At 36.1% G+C, this 17,319-nt stretch overlaps 1 protein-coding gene and 1 pseudogene across 1 annotated transcript in view; one reads left to right on the top strand and one right to left on the bottom strand.

Moving 5' to 3' along the window:
- Positions 1-17,319, bottom strand: part of GABRA2 (gamma-aminobutyric acid type A receptor subunit alpha2) — a 136,421-nt gene that overhangs the window by 79,858 nt on the left and 39,244 nt on the right. The window lies entirely within an intron of this gene.
- Positions 10,966-11,539, top strand: LOC110210855 (cysteine-rich protein 2 pseudogene; annotated as a pseudogene).

The raw sequence follows: 17,319 nt of genomic DNA, 5'->3' as shown, positions 1-17,319 counted from the left end.
AGGTAGACACTAATCCTACAAATACTAAGCAAACAGGCAGCAGCCAGGACAGCTAGCACTGGCTTTTCCACATTTTAGCATAGCCCCAGGCAAAAAGGTAGCCTCCATAGGCCAGGCCATGCTTCAGTGCAGCCCTGGGGAAATGCAGAAACAATCCATGGGGCCTCAGGACATACCAGTCATCACTATTAGGACCCCAGCTCAGCACCAGCTAAGCTGCCAGACCTTTACAGCCTCCATCAGTGCCAGTCAAGCCCTACTGCACCCCATCAGCACAGCACCAAACAAGAGGGTTTGCAGTGAGCCTCAGGACAACACCAGCACTACAAAAGGTAAATAGCCAGGGCCTGCAACCACTAGCACAAGAAGCTGGAGACAATATCCTTCCACCATGCAAATAAAGCTCAAATTTAAAAGAAAGGAAAAATCTCCTCTCCTCCCCCAAAAAAGATGAGCAAACAACAACAACAACCACAACAACAACAAAACTCTGACCATAGAAAGTTATTATGGTGACAGGGAAGACCAAGACATAAACTCAGAAGAGCACAATATCAAAACATTTAAGGGCAAAACCCCAAATAAAAATGAGAAATACTCTCAAGCTCAGAAAGAACTCATGGAAGAGCTTAATCTTATAAGAGAGCTAGAAGAAAAATGAGGGAAAGAAATGAGTGTGATGCAAGAGAATTATGAAAACAAAAAAACAGACTCAACAGCTTGTAAAACTGCTTAAAAATGGAATTTGCCAAATGGAGAAGGAGATACAAAAATCCACCAAAGTAAACAACACCTTAAAAAGTACAATTGGGAAAATGTGGAAAAACGTACAAAAGCTAATTGAGGAAAACAACATCTTAAAAGTCAGAATTGGCAAGTGGAAGCTATGAGACATCATAAATCAATCAAACAAATTCAAAAGAATGAAAAAAATGTAAGGAATTGTAAAATACCTTATAGGAAAAAAACTGACATAGAAAATAGATCCAGGAGATAACATCAGAATCATTGGACCATCCAAAACCCATAATGAAAAGGAAAACCTGGACAACATGTCAAGGAATTTTCAAGGTAAACTTCCCTGATGTCCTGGAACCAGAGGGGAAAATAGGCACAAAAAAAGAATCCATATGCTGGGAAAACTGGAAAAGAGTATAGCAGAAACTAGGCATAGACCAAAATTTTACACCATATACCAAAATAAAGTCAAAATGGCTTGATGATTTAGATATAAAGGCTGATACCATAAGCAAACTGGGAGAGCAAGGAATAGTTCACTTGTCATATTTATGGAGAACAGAAGAATTTATGACCAAACAGGAGATAGAGAACCTTATGAAATGCAAAGTGGATAATTTTGATAATATTAAATTGAAAAGGTTTTGCCCAAACAAAGCCAATGCAACCAAGATTAGGAGGGAAGCAGGAAACTGGGAAAGAATTTTTGCAACCACTATCTCTGATAAGGGTCTCATTTCTAAGATATATAGAGAACTAAGTCAAATTTATAAGAATATAAGTGATTCCCCAATTGATAAATGGTTAAAGGATATGAAGGCAGTTCTCAGATGAAGAAATTAAAGCCATTTATAGTCATATGAAGAAACGCTCAAAATCACTCTTGATTAGAGAAATGCAAATCAAAGCAACTCTGAGGTACCACATCATACCTATCAGATTGGCTAACATGATAAAACAAGAAAATGATAAATGTTGGAGAAGATGTGGGAAAATTGGAACACTAATGCATTGTTGGTGGAGTTGTGAACTGATCCAACCATTCTAGAGAGCAATTTGGAACCATGCCCAAAGGGCTATAAAAATGTGCATACCCTTTGACCCAGCAATAGAACTTCTAGGGCTGTATCCCAAAGAGATTATAAAAATGGGGAAAAGACCCACATGTGCAAATATATTCTATCAGTAGTGGCAAAGAATTGCCAATTGAGATGTCCATCAATTGGGGAATGGTTGAACAAGGTGTGGCATACAAATGTAATGGAATACTATTGTGCTATAAGAAATGATGAGCAAGCAGACTTCAAAAAAACCTGGAAAGACTTGAATGGACTGATGCTGAGTGAAGTGAGCAGAACCAGGAGAACGTTCTACACAGTAACAGCCACGTTGTGCGATGACAAACCTTGATAGTCTTAGCCCTTCTCAGCAATGCAAGGTGTGTTCAGGGTAGCCCTTACGCAATGATCCAAATATGTGTCAAGGCCACCCCACACATGGAGGCCATCCAGGGAGGCCGTCCACAGAATCCATCCCCTCTGGCCTATCCCCTACTGCCTTGGGATTCCATTGGTATTCTGCCAACTATGCCAGTTGTATCCCCCGGCTGGGTAACACTGTACTTCCCTCATAACCATGAGTTGTTCTTTTGATACCAAAGGAAGAGGTTAAGTATCTTTAGATCAATTATAGGTAGCAGTTCAATCAATCATTATGAATACTTACAAAATACTTACAAATAAAGTATTTGTGAGATAAGGAAAAGGAGGGAGACAAGTAGTGGCAAGATGTGAGATGATCCCTTTTCCACAGCATTAAAAAAAAACCACTACTAATTTCCTATACTCAGAGAAATTCCAGTCAGAGGTAACATGTAGAAATGCTGGTTTTCCAGTTAGACAGGTTAAAGAGAGTTAAACATGTATACAGGAAAGCAACAAGGCATGACTCTTTTTCCTTCTCTCCTACCTAGCTGCCTGCAACAGCCTCAGTGAGAGGGAGAGAGAGAGAGAGAGAGAGAGAGAGAGAGAGAGAGAGAGAGAGAGAGAGAGAGAGAGAGAGAATATTTTCAGTAAAGTGAAGATTACTTGAGACTGATCAGAATTTTAAAGAAATAAGACATTGTGGCAAATCTTCATGTGTCTTGTCAATTAAACCTCTAAAAGTTCCCAAAGTTCTTTCTCTATCTCTACATTCTTGAATTGTGGACAAGTTCTGGGGTATAAAAAGACAAAAAAAGAAAACAAAAGAGGAAGAGGGGAACCTTTTTCCCTGAGATCTAAGAGAAAAAAGTAATTTCACTGATCATAGAGAGATGAGCTTGAGGAACTTTCACTGACAAGTGAAAGTTCCAAGGCTTGCAGTTTGGAAAAGAAATGATGCAATCATTATTTGGATAACAAAAGGAGAAGAAAATTCCTTCACTGATTATACAGAGATGGGTTTGGGTGCTGTGCTAGTGAAAGTTTCAAGGTGAAGAGAGGGAAGAGGCTGCACTTTGGAATAAAACTGGAACTAAACCTTTTCATGGATCATAAAAAGGGGAAAGGTTTGTGTGAATTGGGAAACAATCAAAAGGCAATTGAGTTTGATTAGAATATCTAGCTAGAATTTTGGAAGTATGACAAAATAAAATTAAGTATTGGTCAATTTTAAAATAACTTTTTAAAATATAGATGTGTGTTAAAATTGGAAATTGACTAAATTATATGAGCCTCATATATATAAGAAGAAATCATAGAGAGCTATGGGTAAATTGATAAGCTATGGGTTCCTTCCAAGATAGTGGAACTAAGATTTGAATTAAATTAAAACATGTTCTTTAGTGTAATAATTGGGAGAGATTGAATAATAATATCAGATTGCCACTTTTACAGTCTTTAGCAGTGGATTGGCTGGAAATAGTGGACTCCATAATATGAAGTGTTTGGAATAAATAGCATTTGTATAAAATATAATATTATAGTCAGTATTAAAATCACAACCCCAGATTCTGTGTAATACTATTTGGAACATAGATTAAGGTAATTTAATTCATTCTGGTCACATTTTAAGTGAAATATTTCTCTTCTAATTTGATGTTTAAGATAAATCAGAATTTATTATACTACTTGGCACTAAGACAAATTGGGAAAATACATAGATCTGAAATTTGTTAGCTGAGTGACCTTAAGCAAGTTACCTCAGTTTAGTTCATATGAGTGTAAAGTGCCTAATACAATGTCTGGAAGAAGGCATACACTATAAATATTAGCTATTATTATTAGTTCCTTAATTAGATGTGATCAGTTTTCTATATAAGGTAATTTGGAAATACATTCAACAGGATTGAAATCACCTGATTGGCAATGAGTTTCTTTCAAGTTTCAAATGTATAATATTATTTCAAATTGGTAAACTTTTATATCAGTTATGTCAATCAACTTTTCATAATGTGGATGTTATTAGAGTATGAACTGAAAGAAACTAAAACATGGAAAAATTATTTAAAACCAGTTATGTTATTTTATTAGCCCTGCTAACCCTATTATAATGCTTTATAACTGTCATTTAGAAAACTGGGTATTTCCACCTTTCCCTGTAGCTAAGGGGAAGTTAAAACTAAAACAATTTGGCTCACTAAGTTACTTGGGGTTATTGTTTTACTTGATAATTGATTACTGTGTGTGGAAAGAAGGCAATGAGGTGAAAGCCTTACCTGGATTAGTACTGCCCATTCAAAGCAGTAATTTTTGATATATGAGGGTGGGCAACAGGTTTAGTCTATTCTATCTTTCAGGAGGGAGGTGTCAAAGAGCACAATCAACAGTAGCTCTAAGGTCGACGGAGTGGATACCCCCAACTCCCCTCCCTTAGGAAGATGGCCAAAGTCACCTTCAACATAGGGAGGGGTGACCAGAGGCCGTATGTGCCAGTTACCATATAATGGGGTCCTAACGATAAACAAACCATGTTTGCTCTGGTAGATACTGGTGCAGAATATAAGATGCTTTATGAGAACCATGAAAGACATCATGACAAGTGGGTAGCCATGGAAAGATACAGGGGAAATTCAGTCAGGGCAAAACAAACTAAATTAAGACTGAAACTGGGACTTACCACCCAGAGAGTATGTGGTTTACATCAGTCTGGAGGAAGAATATATCATGAGGTGGGCAAGCAAGAGCGTCAGGATCAGTTCCTTCTAGGGGGTCACTGTCGATACCTCTTATTTTGTAAACTTGCAAGGTCCCTGGAAACCATCTGTGTGAACAAGGTCATCAGCCCTGGGAAAAGAGCTTGTTTGGATTATGCAGTTACTAAACAATGAACTTGGCTTGCTGAGGATTTGCAAGTTTATATATAATATAGAAAGGATTTCTAATTATTGGTTTTTACACCAGGAAAAAAAATTAAACTTTAGATGAAAAGAAAACAAGTGAAAGACATTAAATGAAATCTCTTATGTATGTGATTCCTTGTAAATTTTTATTACTTATTGAAATTCTATAAAATTACAAATAATTGTATCTGGCCCTAAGCTGTGATTACTGAAACTTGTCATTTGAGGTAAAAGCTCTTGGGACTGTAACTGATTTTATTTTGAGATTTGAATTTAGGTGTAGATGTCTGATGAATCATTACATCAGTAATCCACCATTCAAGAGAAATGCCACAAGCTACTCAGACAGAATGTGATCCTGAACAGGTGGAGGTCCGCATCTGAGAAAAAGCTGAGAGGTTAATGTTGGAATCAACCTAAGGTGGGATCCTCCCAACTCAGTTTCCCCATTGTGTTCTTTTGAACAGGAATGTTTCCCACCTGGCTATTCCTGACTTTGGCTATAAGGTAGAATTATTATTGCATGGTTGTTTGTTAAAGTATGACTCTTATCTGAAATCAAATAGAGCTAAGTATGCATTCTCCTGTCATATATGTGCCCTAGGCTTAAGTATGAAGGACCAGTTTGATGCTGGTATAATCATATCCCTTCTTTTTCCTTTTATAGCGATGTTCTATGATCAGAGCAAACAGTCAGCTGAAGATCTGAGCACAAAGCAAGTATGTGAGATCTTAATGTGTATTCATTCCATATCCCAAACAACTAGGTAAATTAGTACTCAGGCTTGTCATCTGCCTGCCTGCATAGTCATGTGAAAGATTAAGTCCCTGAAATAGCTCATCCTTTCTGAATAATATGGGAGTAATTGGACAAGAGTAAAATGTGATACAAAGATATGAATCTATTGATTTGTGCAGTGGAAATTAGAAATATCTTTGGTTTTGTTTTGGCAAGATAATTTCTGTGCAATCGTTTTTCTTAGAGGATCATAACTTATGCAATATTTTGTATTACATGAATAAAAAAGTCAATTTCATTCAAGTTTATTACTATTGTGGAAATAATACCTGTTTGTACTGTGTGTCCTGTAGAACAAACATGTTTTATTATAAACAACTTGTTGATGTGCATTGTTTTGGAATTAATTATTCAAGTATCCTCCTGAGTCTTTTATTATAATTGGAGTACAGTCAGCCTCTTATAAGTAAATCATTGTGTAACTACTGAACCCAGGGGTAGAAAGCATTTACCTGCAAAAGTGTTGTTACTTATACTGTCATTTATAGGATTGAATCCTCAATAGCATCTGATCCTCCTAAAAGAATTGGAATCAGAGTGGAAAAGTTTGAGAAAGGGACAAGATCAGACAATCCTGTATGTCAAATGCAAATTATTTTAATGAGGCATGTAAAAAAAAAACTAAATTTTCTGAAGCTTCAAGCAAACTTTAGGTTTCTACTTTCATGTTCCCTCATATAGCTCTATTGTCAAGACCAGAACTCCAAGGTTTGAGCTGGTTTTCACTATATGGACTAGTTATTAGAGATAAAAAATTTGAGAAGGTGTGCTAACTTGTATGTGTTTTATTAAAAAAAATAAATAAAATAAGCAGGAGCATGTACAGAGTCTCTACAAGTAACTTGGAACAGAAAAACAATTCTACTAAAGATTTGTCCCTGAGGACAAGACATTTTCCAGATAGCCCCAAGAAAATTATGTTCCAAAGACCATACAAGTATATGAAACATCTGGATTCCAACATGAAATTTGCTAATTAAATGGATATTATGGGTGAGTTGATCATCATTGTACAAGTCTCCCCTTGATAACAAGGAGGTAATTGAGAAAATCGAATTGTTCTGATCCCATTCCATAATTGACTCTATTACCTGTCATCCCTCATATGTTGTAAAACTGCCCAATCCATGTTTATTTGTCTCTGAACCTAGTTCAGAAATTTGGCCTGTACTAAGTTAAGTTCAGAAATTCAGCCCACCCATTAATCCCCAAATGCTATTGGTTCTTCCTTCACCTCTCCAGGGGTGGAATGGAATAAAATTGTTAATAATTGTCATAATTTTATTATTGGTCATGTTGTTTTCCTGTCTGTGCTTGTATTGCTCAAGTGGTTTATGCTTACAAATGAGATGATCCTGACTGTACCCAAAGAGGTCCCAAATACCCTAGTACAGAGCCAGTCCAGGGACACTGCAGAAGATATTTGGGAACACTGTATGGGCTGCTTTTCAGGGGTGGACTGTGGGGTTCCAATTAGGGAAAAGCCATAAAATGCAATAATAAGTGAAAAGCCATAAAAATTTAAATTCTGCAAGAGGTGGAAGCCCAAATACAATGACCTGTTAATAAATCATAAATTAGATATTGAATACACTGAGTCATAACTTAATATACTATGACCTATGAAAGCCATAAAAAGAATGTTGTGATTGGTACATGAGCAATACACAAACATAAGTTTGGCCATAAGGTTGGCATAACTTATAAGCTCATTACTAAGCAGAAAATGAAAAAGAATCCACCAATCAGTAGTGATGCACTCTCTAGCTCCTCCTCCCTTTTCCTGTTTTCCATAATTACCATCGGATTTTTTTTTTTGCTTCTCAGCAGGGATGAATTAAACTGTCTTGCTGCCACCCCAGATCAAAGATTGCTCCTGTTTTGTAAGTCTTCATAATGTTTGATTAAACTACTACCTATAATAATTCTGGAAATGCTTAGCCTCTTCCTTTAGTATCAAAAGAACACCCCATGGTTATGAGAGAGGTATGGGGTTCTTCACCCAGGGGAATTCTGGACCTTACAGAGAGCATTGCAAAATGTCAGGAAGATAATTTTGATCATATTAAATTGAAAAGCTTTTGTACAAAGAAAACCAATGCAACCAAGATTAGAAAAAAAAGCAGAAACCTGGGAAACAATATTTTACAGTAAGTGTCTTTGATAAATGCTTTATTTCACAAATATAGAGAACTGAGTCAAGTTTATGAGGATACAAGCCATTCCTCAGTTGATAAATGGTTAACGGATATGAACAGAGAGTTTTCAGATGAAGCAATCAAAGCTACCTATAGGCATATGAAGAAATATTCTAAACCACTTTTGATTAGAGAAATGTGATTTAAAACAACTGAAATAATACGTTTTATCAATTGAATTAGATAATATAAAAAAGGGAAATGATAAAGGCTGGAGAGAATGTTGGAAAATCAGGACACCAATGCATTGTTGGTGGTGTTGAGAACTGATCCAAACATTCTGCAGACCAGTTTGGAACTATGCCCAAAGGGCAATCAAACTGTGCATGCCCTTTGTTCCAGCAATACCACTACTGTCTGTATCCTAAAGAGATCATAATAAAAGGGAAAAGGACCTACATGTGCAAGAAGTATTTTTAACAGTTCTATTCATGGTGGCCAACTATTGGAAATTGAGGGGATAAGCATCAATTGGGGAATGGCTGAACAAGCTGTAGTTGGTGAATGTCATAGAATACTAATGCAGAATAAGAAATGATGAACATCAGATTTCAGAAAAATATGAGAAGACTTGCATGAACTAATGCAAAGTGAAATGAGCAGATCCAGGAAACCATTGTACACAGTATGAGCAATCTCATGTGATAATTAATTATGAATGACTCAGCTCTTCTCAACAACACAACTATTCAAGACAATTACACAGGACTCACAAGGGAAAATGCTATCCATATCCAGATAAAGAACTGATGTACACTGAATGCACATCAAAACACTTTTTCACATAATTTATCTTTTCTCATGTTTTTTCTCATTTTAATCTGTTTCTTCTACCACAACTATGATGACTGGGGAAATATATTTTACCTGATAGCATATGTATGAACTATATCCCTACAATTTTCAGAAAAGGTGAGGGGAAAAAAGGGAAGGAGAAAAATGTGGCACTCAAAATCTTGTGAAAATGAATCCTAACAATTTTCTTGGTATGTAATTGGGAAAAATAAAATACCATTTAACACAAAAAAAGATAAACATGAGGCAAGAAAAAGTATAATCACATACACACAGGTTTTCATATTTTCAGCATTATGATTTTATAAAAATTATCATAGATTCAATGACTCCAAATCCTCTATAAAATATGATTAACAAAGTATTAAGTCATATGGTTCTGACTATATCCTTTGACAAACTGTAATCAGTATTCATTCTGAAAGGAACTGGAAAAACAATTCATTTACTAGCAATTTTTCATTTATGAATTCTGTGGCACTCAAGCAGTTACTGATGATGTAGTTAGACAACCACATTTCCATTTGGTTAACCTCTTCTTTTTTCCATGAAAAGAAATCTTAATGAAATAAAAGCATTATTAATATTATTATACTAACCCTAATTTGAAATTAGAATGGCATAACCTTAACAGAATTTAAGACAAATCAAACAATAATTTCTCTTATTAAAGGTGTTCTGTATATAGTCAATAATACTTTGATAAATATTGGAAATTAGGGAACTGAATGATGGATGTATAATACATACTAAGTCAAAATTTCAGATCATTAAATATGTTTAAGGAGAAGATTTATTCATAAAACAACAATAATAATTTTGAATGTTTTATATTCATGTTCTACTAATGGTATTTTTCAAAACATCTCTTTCAAGTTGTTTCATATCTCTAACATTTACTATGCCAACATTAATAACATAGGAAATACAGTAGAAACTCAATGTGAATAGATGACAGAGTAAAGCAGCACTCAGCCAAGATCTCCCAACATTCCCCTATGAACAACTTTAAAATAAAATGTAAAATCATACTCTGAAGTGTCAGAGCCACAAAAGGTCAGAATGAGACATCTTTCAAGTCCAAGAAAACATAAGAGTCATAAAGAGAGATCTATTACATAAGGGAGAAGGCTGGTCAGGAATACATCAATAATAGAACAAGGTTGTGGTGACAGAAGGGAACCTGGCAAGTGGACATAGAGAGTTTACATGGTACCCTTATACTAGCACTGGATGCAGGGCTGGATGCTGTTTGGCAACTCGATTGCCTATGCCCACTTCTGGGTCTAAGCCCAAGGACAAAGAGGAGTACTACTGATCAAGAGGGAGTTTGGCACCTCCATTATTTATAATCACTTCTGGGTAATGTTTCAAGGGCAAAGGTCAAGAAGGAAGGGATAACTCTAGAGGACATAGCATTCCTGACTCAATGGGATGAAAGACCATAGGAAACAATATTGTTTTTAAAACCAAGGGAAGAGGGGCTCTGAGGAGCAGCATGGATTGTAATGCAAAGTGATCAAGGGCCCTTCCTGAGAAAGGACCAGAGTAGGGACCAAGACAGCTGTGACCTCACCTCTCCCAAAATCACAACACTGAAGACTTGCGAACTTCCAAAGCTGCCTCTGAAAGCAGAAGTGCAAAAAGAGCCTGAAGCTTGAGACAGAACCCCTTGATTCCCATGCCAGAAACATAGCCCAACATTAACATGAAGTTCCAAGTCAAGAAATAGGGTGAAAAAGAAGCAAATAACTAAACAACCTAACCATAAAAAAGCTACTGTGGTAAAAAGAAGATCAAGACACAAACTCAGAAGTAAGCAAGGAAGTAACAAAAAAAATACGAGCAAAAGCCTCCAAGAAAATAAAAATGAGCTGGACACAAGCCCAAGAAAAATTCCAGGAAGAAGTAAAAAAAATGCTTTTCAAAATCCGATAAGAGTAATAGAAGAAAAAATAGGTAAAGAAAATAAAATTATGAAAAGACAACAAACAGCTTGGTAAAAGATGTACAAAAAATATCGAAGAAAATAACACCTCAGGGTCAAGACAAGCCTGGGGTGGGAATGTGGGGAGCTAGGGAAGTCAGTGAACAGACTGGTCCAGCCCTGGACCATGGCCTCTAAGTGCGACAAAACCCTGGGCAAGGGCTGGCATAAATTGTGTTTCAAGTGTGAGCTTTGTAGCAAGACATTGACATCTGGAGGTCATGCAGAACACAATGAGGAGCCATTTTGCCACAAGCTTGCTATGCTACATTGTTTGGAACTAAAGGTATAAACATTGGGGGCACAGGCTCTTACATCTATGAGAAACCACAGGCTCCTGTCACTGGCCCTATTGAAGACCCAATTTGAGTAGAGGATTGGAAAGCCAGTAGCCTCTCCAGAGGACCCAGCAAAGTATCCAATGTCACAACCTTCACTGGGGAGCACAACATGTGCCCTTGATGTAACAAGAGGGTCTATTTTGTGAAGGTGACATCCCTAGGAAAAGATTAGTACAGCCTTGCCTTTCCTATGAGTGTTGTGGAAAGACACTAACATCTGGTGAACATGCAGAGCATGGTGGACAACCATATTGTAATAAACCTTGCTATGGAATTCTATTTGGACCAAAGGAAGTTAACACTGGGACAGTGGGGAGCTACATCTATGACAAAGACCCTGAAGTTAAGGACCAGACCTAGGAGGTCCTGATTCTTCCATATGATGCTGAACCTGCTGTTCCCAATTCTTCTAGGGGAGTAAACACTCCTCACTGCTGCCTGCACAAGAAGTGTATTTCTGAAGGGGTATGAATAATTTGGCTCAGCTTTGTATATGAATGTAAGGGGGCATTCTTGAGGATTACCCAGACTTGCTGAGATCTGTCTGCACGTCCACCCATTCTTACTATATCTCCTACTACTTCTCTTTCACTTTCAATCTGTTTTGGTTTACCTCTTCACCTCTCTAGCCACCAGTCTGAGCCCTCCCACCCCTTTTCTGTTTCCATTATTCCTTTTTTTCTCTCACTCTCTGTTTTCCTTTTTCTTTGTCTCTAAGAGGCTGTATGTCCTACTCTATCTCCCTCTCTCTTCCCCTTCCCCACCCTCCACCCCCAGAATCCTATACTCCATGTTTATTTGTGAAAATATATGGGTCCTGCTTTGGCTAAAGACACAAACTCTGTGTCCCACACAGTGCTACTGAGCAGCCTGGTGCACAGTGTCCTCTCTAAGATCTCTTCTGCCTTCATTTCCCCTTCATGCACCACAGGTCCTAAGGCCTGGCCACTTATACCTTCACCTTTAAGCAGATACTAAGGCTGCTTTGACTTGCTATCAATAAATATTTTGAGAATAAGAAAAAAAATAATAACACCTCAAAATACAGAATTGGCCTCATGGAAAAAGTTACTAAAATTTGCTAATGAAAATAATTGCTTAAAAAACAGAATTGGGGACAAAAAATGCATTGAAAGAAGCTATTGATCACCTCAGGAAAGAGATCCCCAAATAAAAACCCCAAGGAACATTACAGTCAAATTACAGAACTATCAGGTCAAGGAAAAATGCTGCAAGTGGCCAGAAAAAATTCAAATATAGGGGAGCCACAATCAGTATTATACTGGACTTGCAGCTGATATATTAAAGGATCAGAGATCACGGAACATGATATTCTGGAAGGCAAAGGAGCCAGGACTACAACCAAGAATCACCTACCCAGTGAAATTAAGCATAATACTTCGAGGGAACAAGTGGTTATTCAATGAAATAGAAGGATTTAAAGCCTTCATCAGAAGAAGACAAGAATTTAAAAAATAAACCCCCAATATTAAGACTTAAGTGTCTTTCTATTTATTTATTTATTCACTTATTTATTTATTTGTTTCTTTGTTTCTTTTTTTGTTTGTGTGTTCGTTTATTTTTGGTGAGGCAATTAGGATTAAGTGACTTGCCTAGAGTCACACAGCTGGTGGGTGTTATGTGTCTGAGGCCAGATTTGAACTCAGGTCCTCCTAACTCTGGGGCTGGTGCTCTATCCACTGCATCACCTAGCTGCCCCCAAGAGCCAAGATTTTAATAAGCCTAAAAAGGTAAAAAGGGGAATGAACACAAGGGATTCGATGGAGCTGAACTGTTTACATCCCTTCATGGAAAGATGATACTTTTAATTCTTAAAAGTTTTTCCACTAACAGCTAGGAGGAATATAAATATACAGAGGGTATAGGTATAAGAGGAATTTGAGGGAATTACATAAAAAATAAGGAATGAGAAAGAGGAGTAAAATGGGTGCAGAAGGAAGGAAGAGGTAGAATAAGGTAAATTATCTCACTTGAAGAGGTATGAAAAACCTATTACAATGGAGGGAAAGATGGGAGGATGGGAAATAGGTATCACACACTTAAACCTTACATCAGTATTGTCTCATAGAGGGAATACTATAGAGAAGCAGTTGAATATAGAAATCTACCTTAACCAAGATGGAGGAAAGGAGATTAAGTAAAGGGGGGAGGGCTAACAGAAGAGAGGGGAGACAAGGGGAAATATTAGACAGAAACAAAACACTATCAAGGAGGGAAAAGGTGAAGGGAGAGGGAAGACAAATAGGAAAAGAATAGGATGGACACAATAATCATAACTATGAATGTGAATGGAATGGACTCTCACATAAAATGCAAGTAGATAGCAGAGCTGATTTAAAAAAAAAATGGAATCCTACAATATGTGGGTTATGAGAAACACACTTGAAGCAAAGTGACACATCCAGAGCTAAGATAAGGGTACTAAAGCAGAATCTATTATGCTTCCTCTAAATTAAAAAAAAAAAAGAAGGCAAAGGTAGCAATCCTGATCTCAGACAAAGTAAAAGCAAAAGTAGAACTAATTGAAAGAGATAAGGAAGGTAACTACATCTTGCTAAAATGTACCATAGACAATGAAGTAATATTAATACTAAATATACATGCACCAAGTGGTATAGCATCCAAATTCTTAAAGGAGAAGTTGAGCAAGTTACAGATTCATGCCCAACCAAGAGATAGAGAATATTACAAAATTTAAAAAAAAAACATGATAATTTTGGTTATATTAAATTGAAAAGCTTTCATACAAAAAAAAAAAAAACAATGCAACCAAGATTAGAAGGAAAGCAGAAAGCTGGAAAACAACCTTTACAGCAAGTGCCTCTGCTAAAGGCATCATTTCTCAAATTTATAGAGATGTGAGTCAAATTTATAAGAAAGCAAGTCATTCCCCAATTGATAAATTGTCAAAGGATATGGCCAGGACGTTTTCAGATAGGGAAATCAAAACTATCTGTGGACATATAAAGACATTTTGTAAACCACTTTTGATAAGAGAAATGGAATTAAAATAACTCTGAGATGCCACCCCACACCTATCATATTGGCTAATATGACAAAAAAAGGAAAATGATAAATGTTGGAGAGGATATCAGAAAATTGGAGCAATAATGCACTCTTGGTGGAGTGTAAACTGATCCAACCATTCTGGAGAGCAATTTGGAACTATGCACAAAGGACAACCAAATTGTGCATACTCTTTGATCCAGCAATACCATTACTAGGTCTATATCCCAAAGAGATCATAAAAAAGGGAGAAAGAATATACTTGTGCAAAAATATTAATAGCAGCTCTTTTTGTGGTGGCAAAATATTAAAAACTGAGAGTGTGCTCATCAATTAAGGAATGGCTGAATGAGCTGTGGCATATGAATGTCATGGAATACTATTGTGCAATAAAAAGTGATGAATATGCAGATTTGAGAAAAACCTGGAAAGACCTGTATGAATTAATGCAAAGTGAAATGAGCAGAACCAGGAAAATATTGTACACAGTATCAGCAACATTGTGTGATGATCAACTATGAATGATTCAGCTCTTATCAGCAACACAATACTATAAGTCAAGTATAAAGGACTCAGGAATGAAAATGCTAGCCACATCCAGTAAAGAATTGATGGACTCTGAATGCAGATCAAAACATACTTTTTGCACTTATTTTATTCTTCTTCATATTTTTTATCCTTTTCTTCCTTCATAGCTGTGACTAATATGAAAATATGCTTTACATGATAGAAGATGTATGACCTATATCAAATTGCCTACCATTTTAGGAAGAGGGGAGGGAAGAGAGGGAGAAAAAAATTGGAACTCAAAATCTTGTAAATATGAATGCTAAAAATTGTCTTGACATATAATTGGGAAAAAATAAAATACTGTTAATAAAAAATTGGAAAATAAACAGAATTGGCCAAATGGAAAAAGAGGCAAAAAAGCTTCCTGAAGAAAGTAACTCCTTAAAGATTAGAATTGAGCAAGGTGAAGCTAATGACTCCACATGACACCAAGAAACAATTAAAACAAGTCAGAAGAATGATAAAAATGGGGGAAATGTGCAATATATCATTGAAAAACAGTTGACTTGGAAATAGATCAGGGAGAGATAAATTAAGAATTATTGGATTATATGAAATCCTGATTTTAAAAAAGAGATCCTAGACATCATATTTCAAGAAATTATCAAAGAAAACTGTCCCAATAAGCTAAAACTAAAGTGTAAAAGAGAAGTTAAAAGAATCCAGTGATCACCACCCGAAAGAGATCCTGAAATGAAAACAAATTCAAGATCTCCCAAGTCAAAGAGAAAATATTTCAATCAGAAAGAAACAAAAGCATTCAAATACTATATAGCCCCAGTCAGGATCATGCAAGATTTAATAGCTAACACACTGAAGAAGCAAAGGACTTCTAATATGATATCCTAAAAGGCATAAGAACTGGAATTATCACCAATCCTACCCAGTTAAACAGATAATCTATCAAGGGAAAAATAGACATATAATGAAATAGTGGACTTTCAAACATACCAGATGAAAAGACTAGAACTGAATAGAAATTATGACTTTCAAATACAAGATGCAAGAGAAGCATAAAAAAGTATACACAAAAGAAAAATCATAAGGGACTCAGGAAGCTTCAACTGTGTTCCTTTCTATATGGGAAGATGATGTATGTATCCTCTAACAACATTTTTTTCATTTTTAGGACAGTTAGAAGGATTCTTCATAGAAAGTGGGTGAGGGGGTGAGTCAATTATGTTGACATAATATTAAAAATGAGTACTTGAGAAAGAGGGATGCCCTGGGAGAAGGGGAAAGGGGAAAAGAAGAATGGGGAAAATTCTCTTATGTGAAAAAAGGCATTCAAGGATTTGCTTTTACAGGAAAGGGGAAAATAGTGGTGGTGGGGGCAACACTTGAAACTGCCTCACATCTAAATTGTTTCAATAAGGGATACATGCACATATATAATGCATGCACATATATAATAAGGGATCTATATGTATATATGTGTGTATGTATGTATACATATATCTGTATATATGTATGTACATATGTGTATGTATGTATACATATGTGTATATGTGTGTATATATGTATGTATGTATAACATATTGGCAATCTCATGAAAAATTATTTACTTCAAATAAGAAGTTATTAAGATGTGGTCCATGCCCTCACCCTCCTAAGGGGCATATGTGTAGATTTCAGAGGGGAACATGAACTTGAATGAAAAAAGTATCTTTTTTCACTTACCATTAACTGAAATTTAGTGTTTGTTTCAACCACAAATCAAATAAAAAGTAATTATTCCAAGTAGGGGTTCACAGGATTCATCAGGTTGCCAATAGGGTCCAAATAAGGGTCAATAACTCTTATTTTAAATGAGGTATAATTCTCTAACTCAGAGCTCTTTGCCTCTCTTGGGATTGGTTCACACAACTGTAAATCATTCTGAATCCTAATCATTGTTAATTATAACTTTGATAAAGGTTATGAGGAAACTTAGACTTGTGCTGTAACAAAATATTAACTACAACTTACTATTTTAAGCTGCTTATACTTTAAAAAGTGTCCAAGATTTATACTTCTGTGGTAAAACTAGGCTATATATTGTAAAAGAAAGGACAAGGAGGAGGAGGAAGAGGAAGGAGAGGGAGAGGGAGAGGAAGAGAGAGAGAGAGAGAAAGAGAGAGAGAGAGAAGAGAGAGAGAGAGAGAGAGAGAGAGAGAGAGAGAGAGAGAGAGATAAATTTAGGCCTAATATATAATACCCTATTTCCAAGATGATTGTCAAGGGAATATTAGAAGCCAGAATGTTAGTATTCTAATTGAACTCCAATAACTCGAGTTTAATACCTATTATATTTATTTAACAATTTAAATTATTTTAATATGAATCTTCATTTGTTCTAATTTTTGAGAGTAGACAAATATTTTAATTTTTTACATCTTGTCCACTTTGAGTATAATCCGATGTGATTTTGTAGACCATTTCATCCCCCCTCCCAACTACTCCCTTAATGTTTTCATTCTGTAGTATTTATAATTTCATACCCACTGGCTTCTCTCCACATCCCTCCATTCCAACACTGTAAGTGATTTAAAATGATGGTGCAG

Source organism: Phascolarctos cinereus, unplaced genomic scaffold (genome assembly GCF_003287225.1).
Source record: "Phascolarctos cinereus isolate Bilbo 61053 unplaced genomic scaffold, phaCin_HiC Scaffold_9;HRSCAF=440, whole genome shotgun sequence".
In the NCBI taxonomy this organism is placed as follows: Eukaryota; Metazoa; Chordata; class Mammalia; order Diprotodontia; family Phascolarctidae; genus Phascolarctos; species Phascolarctos cinereus.
The sequence above is the reverse complement of the archived record's forward strand: the minus strand, read 5'-3'. Positions and strand labels throughout refer to the sequence as shown.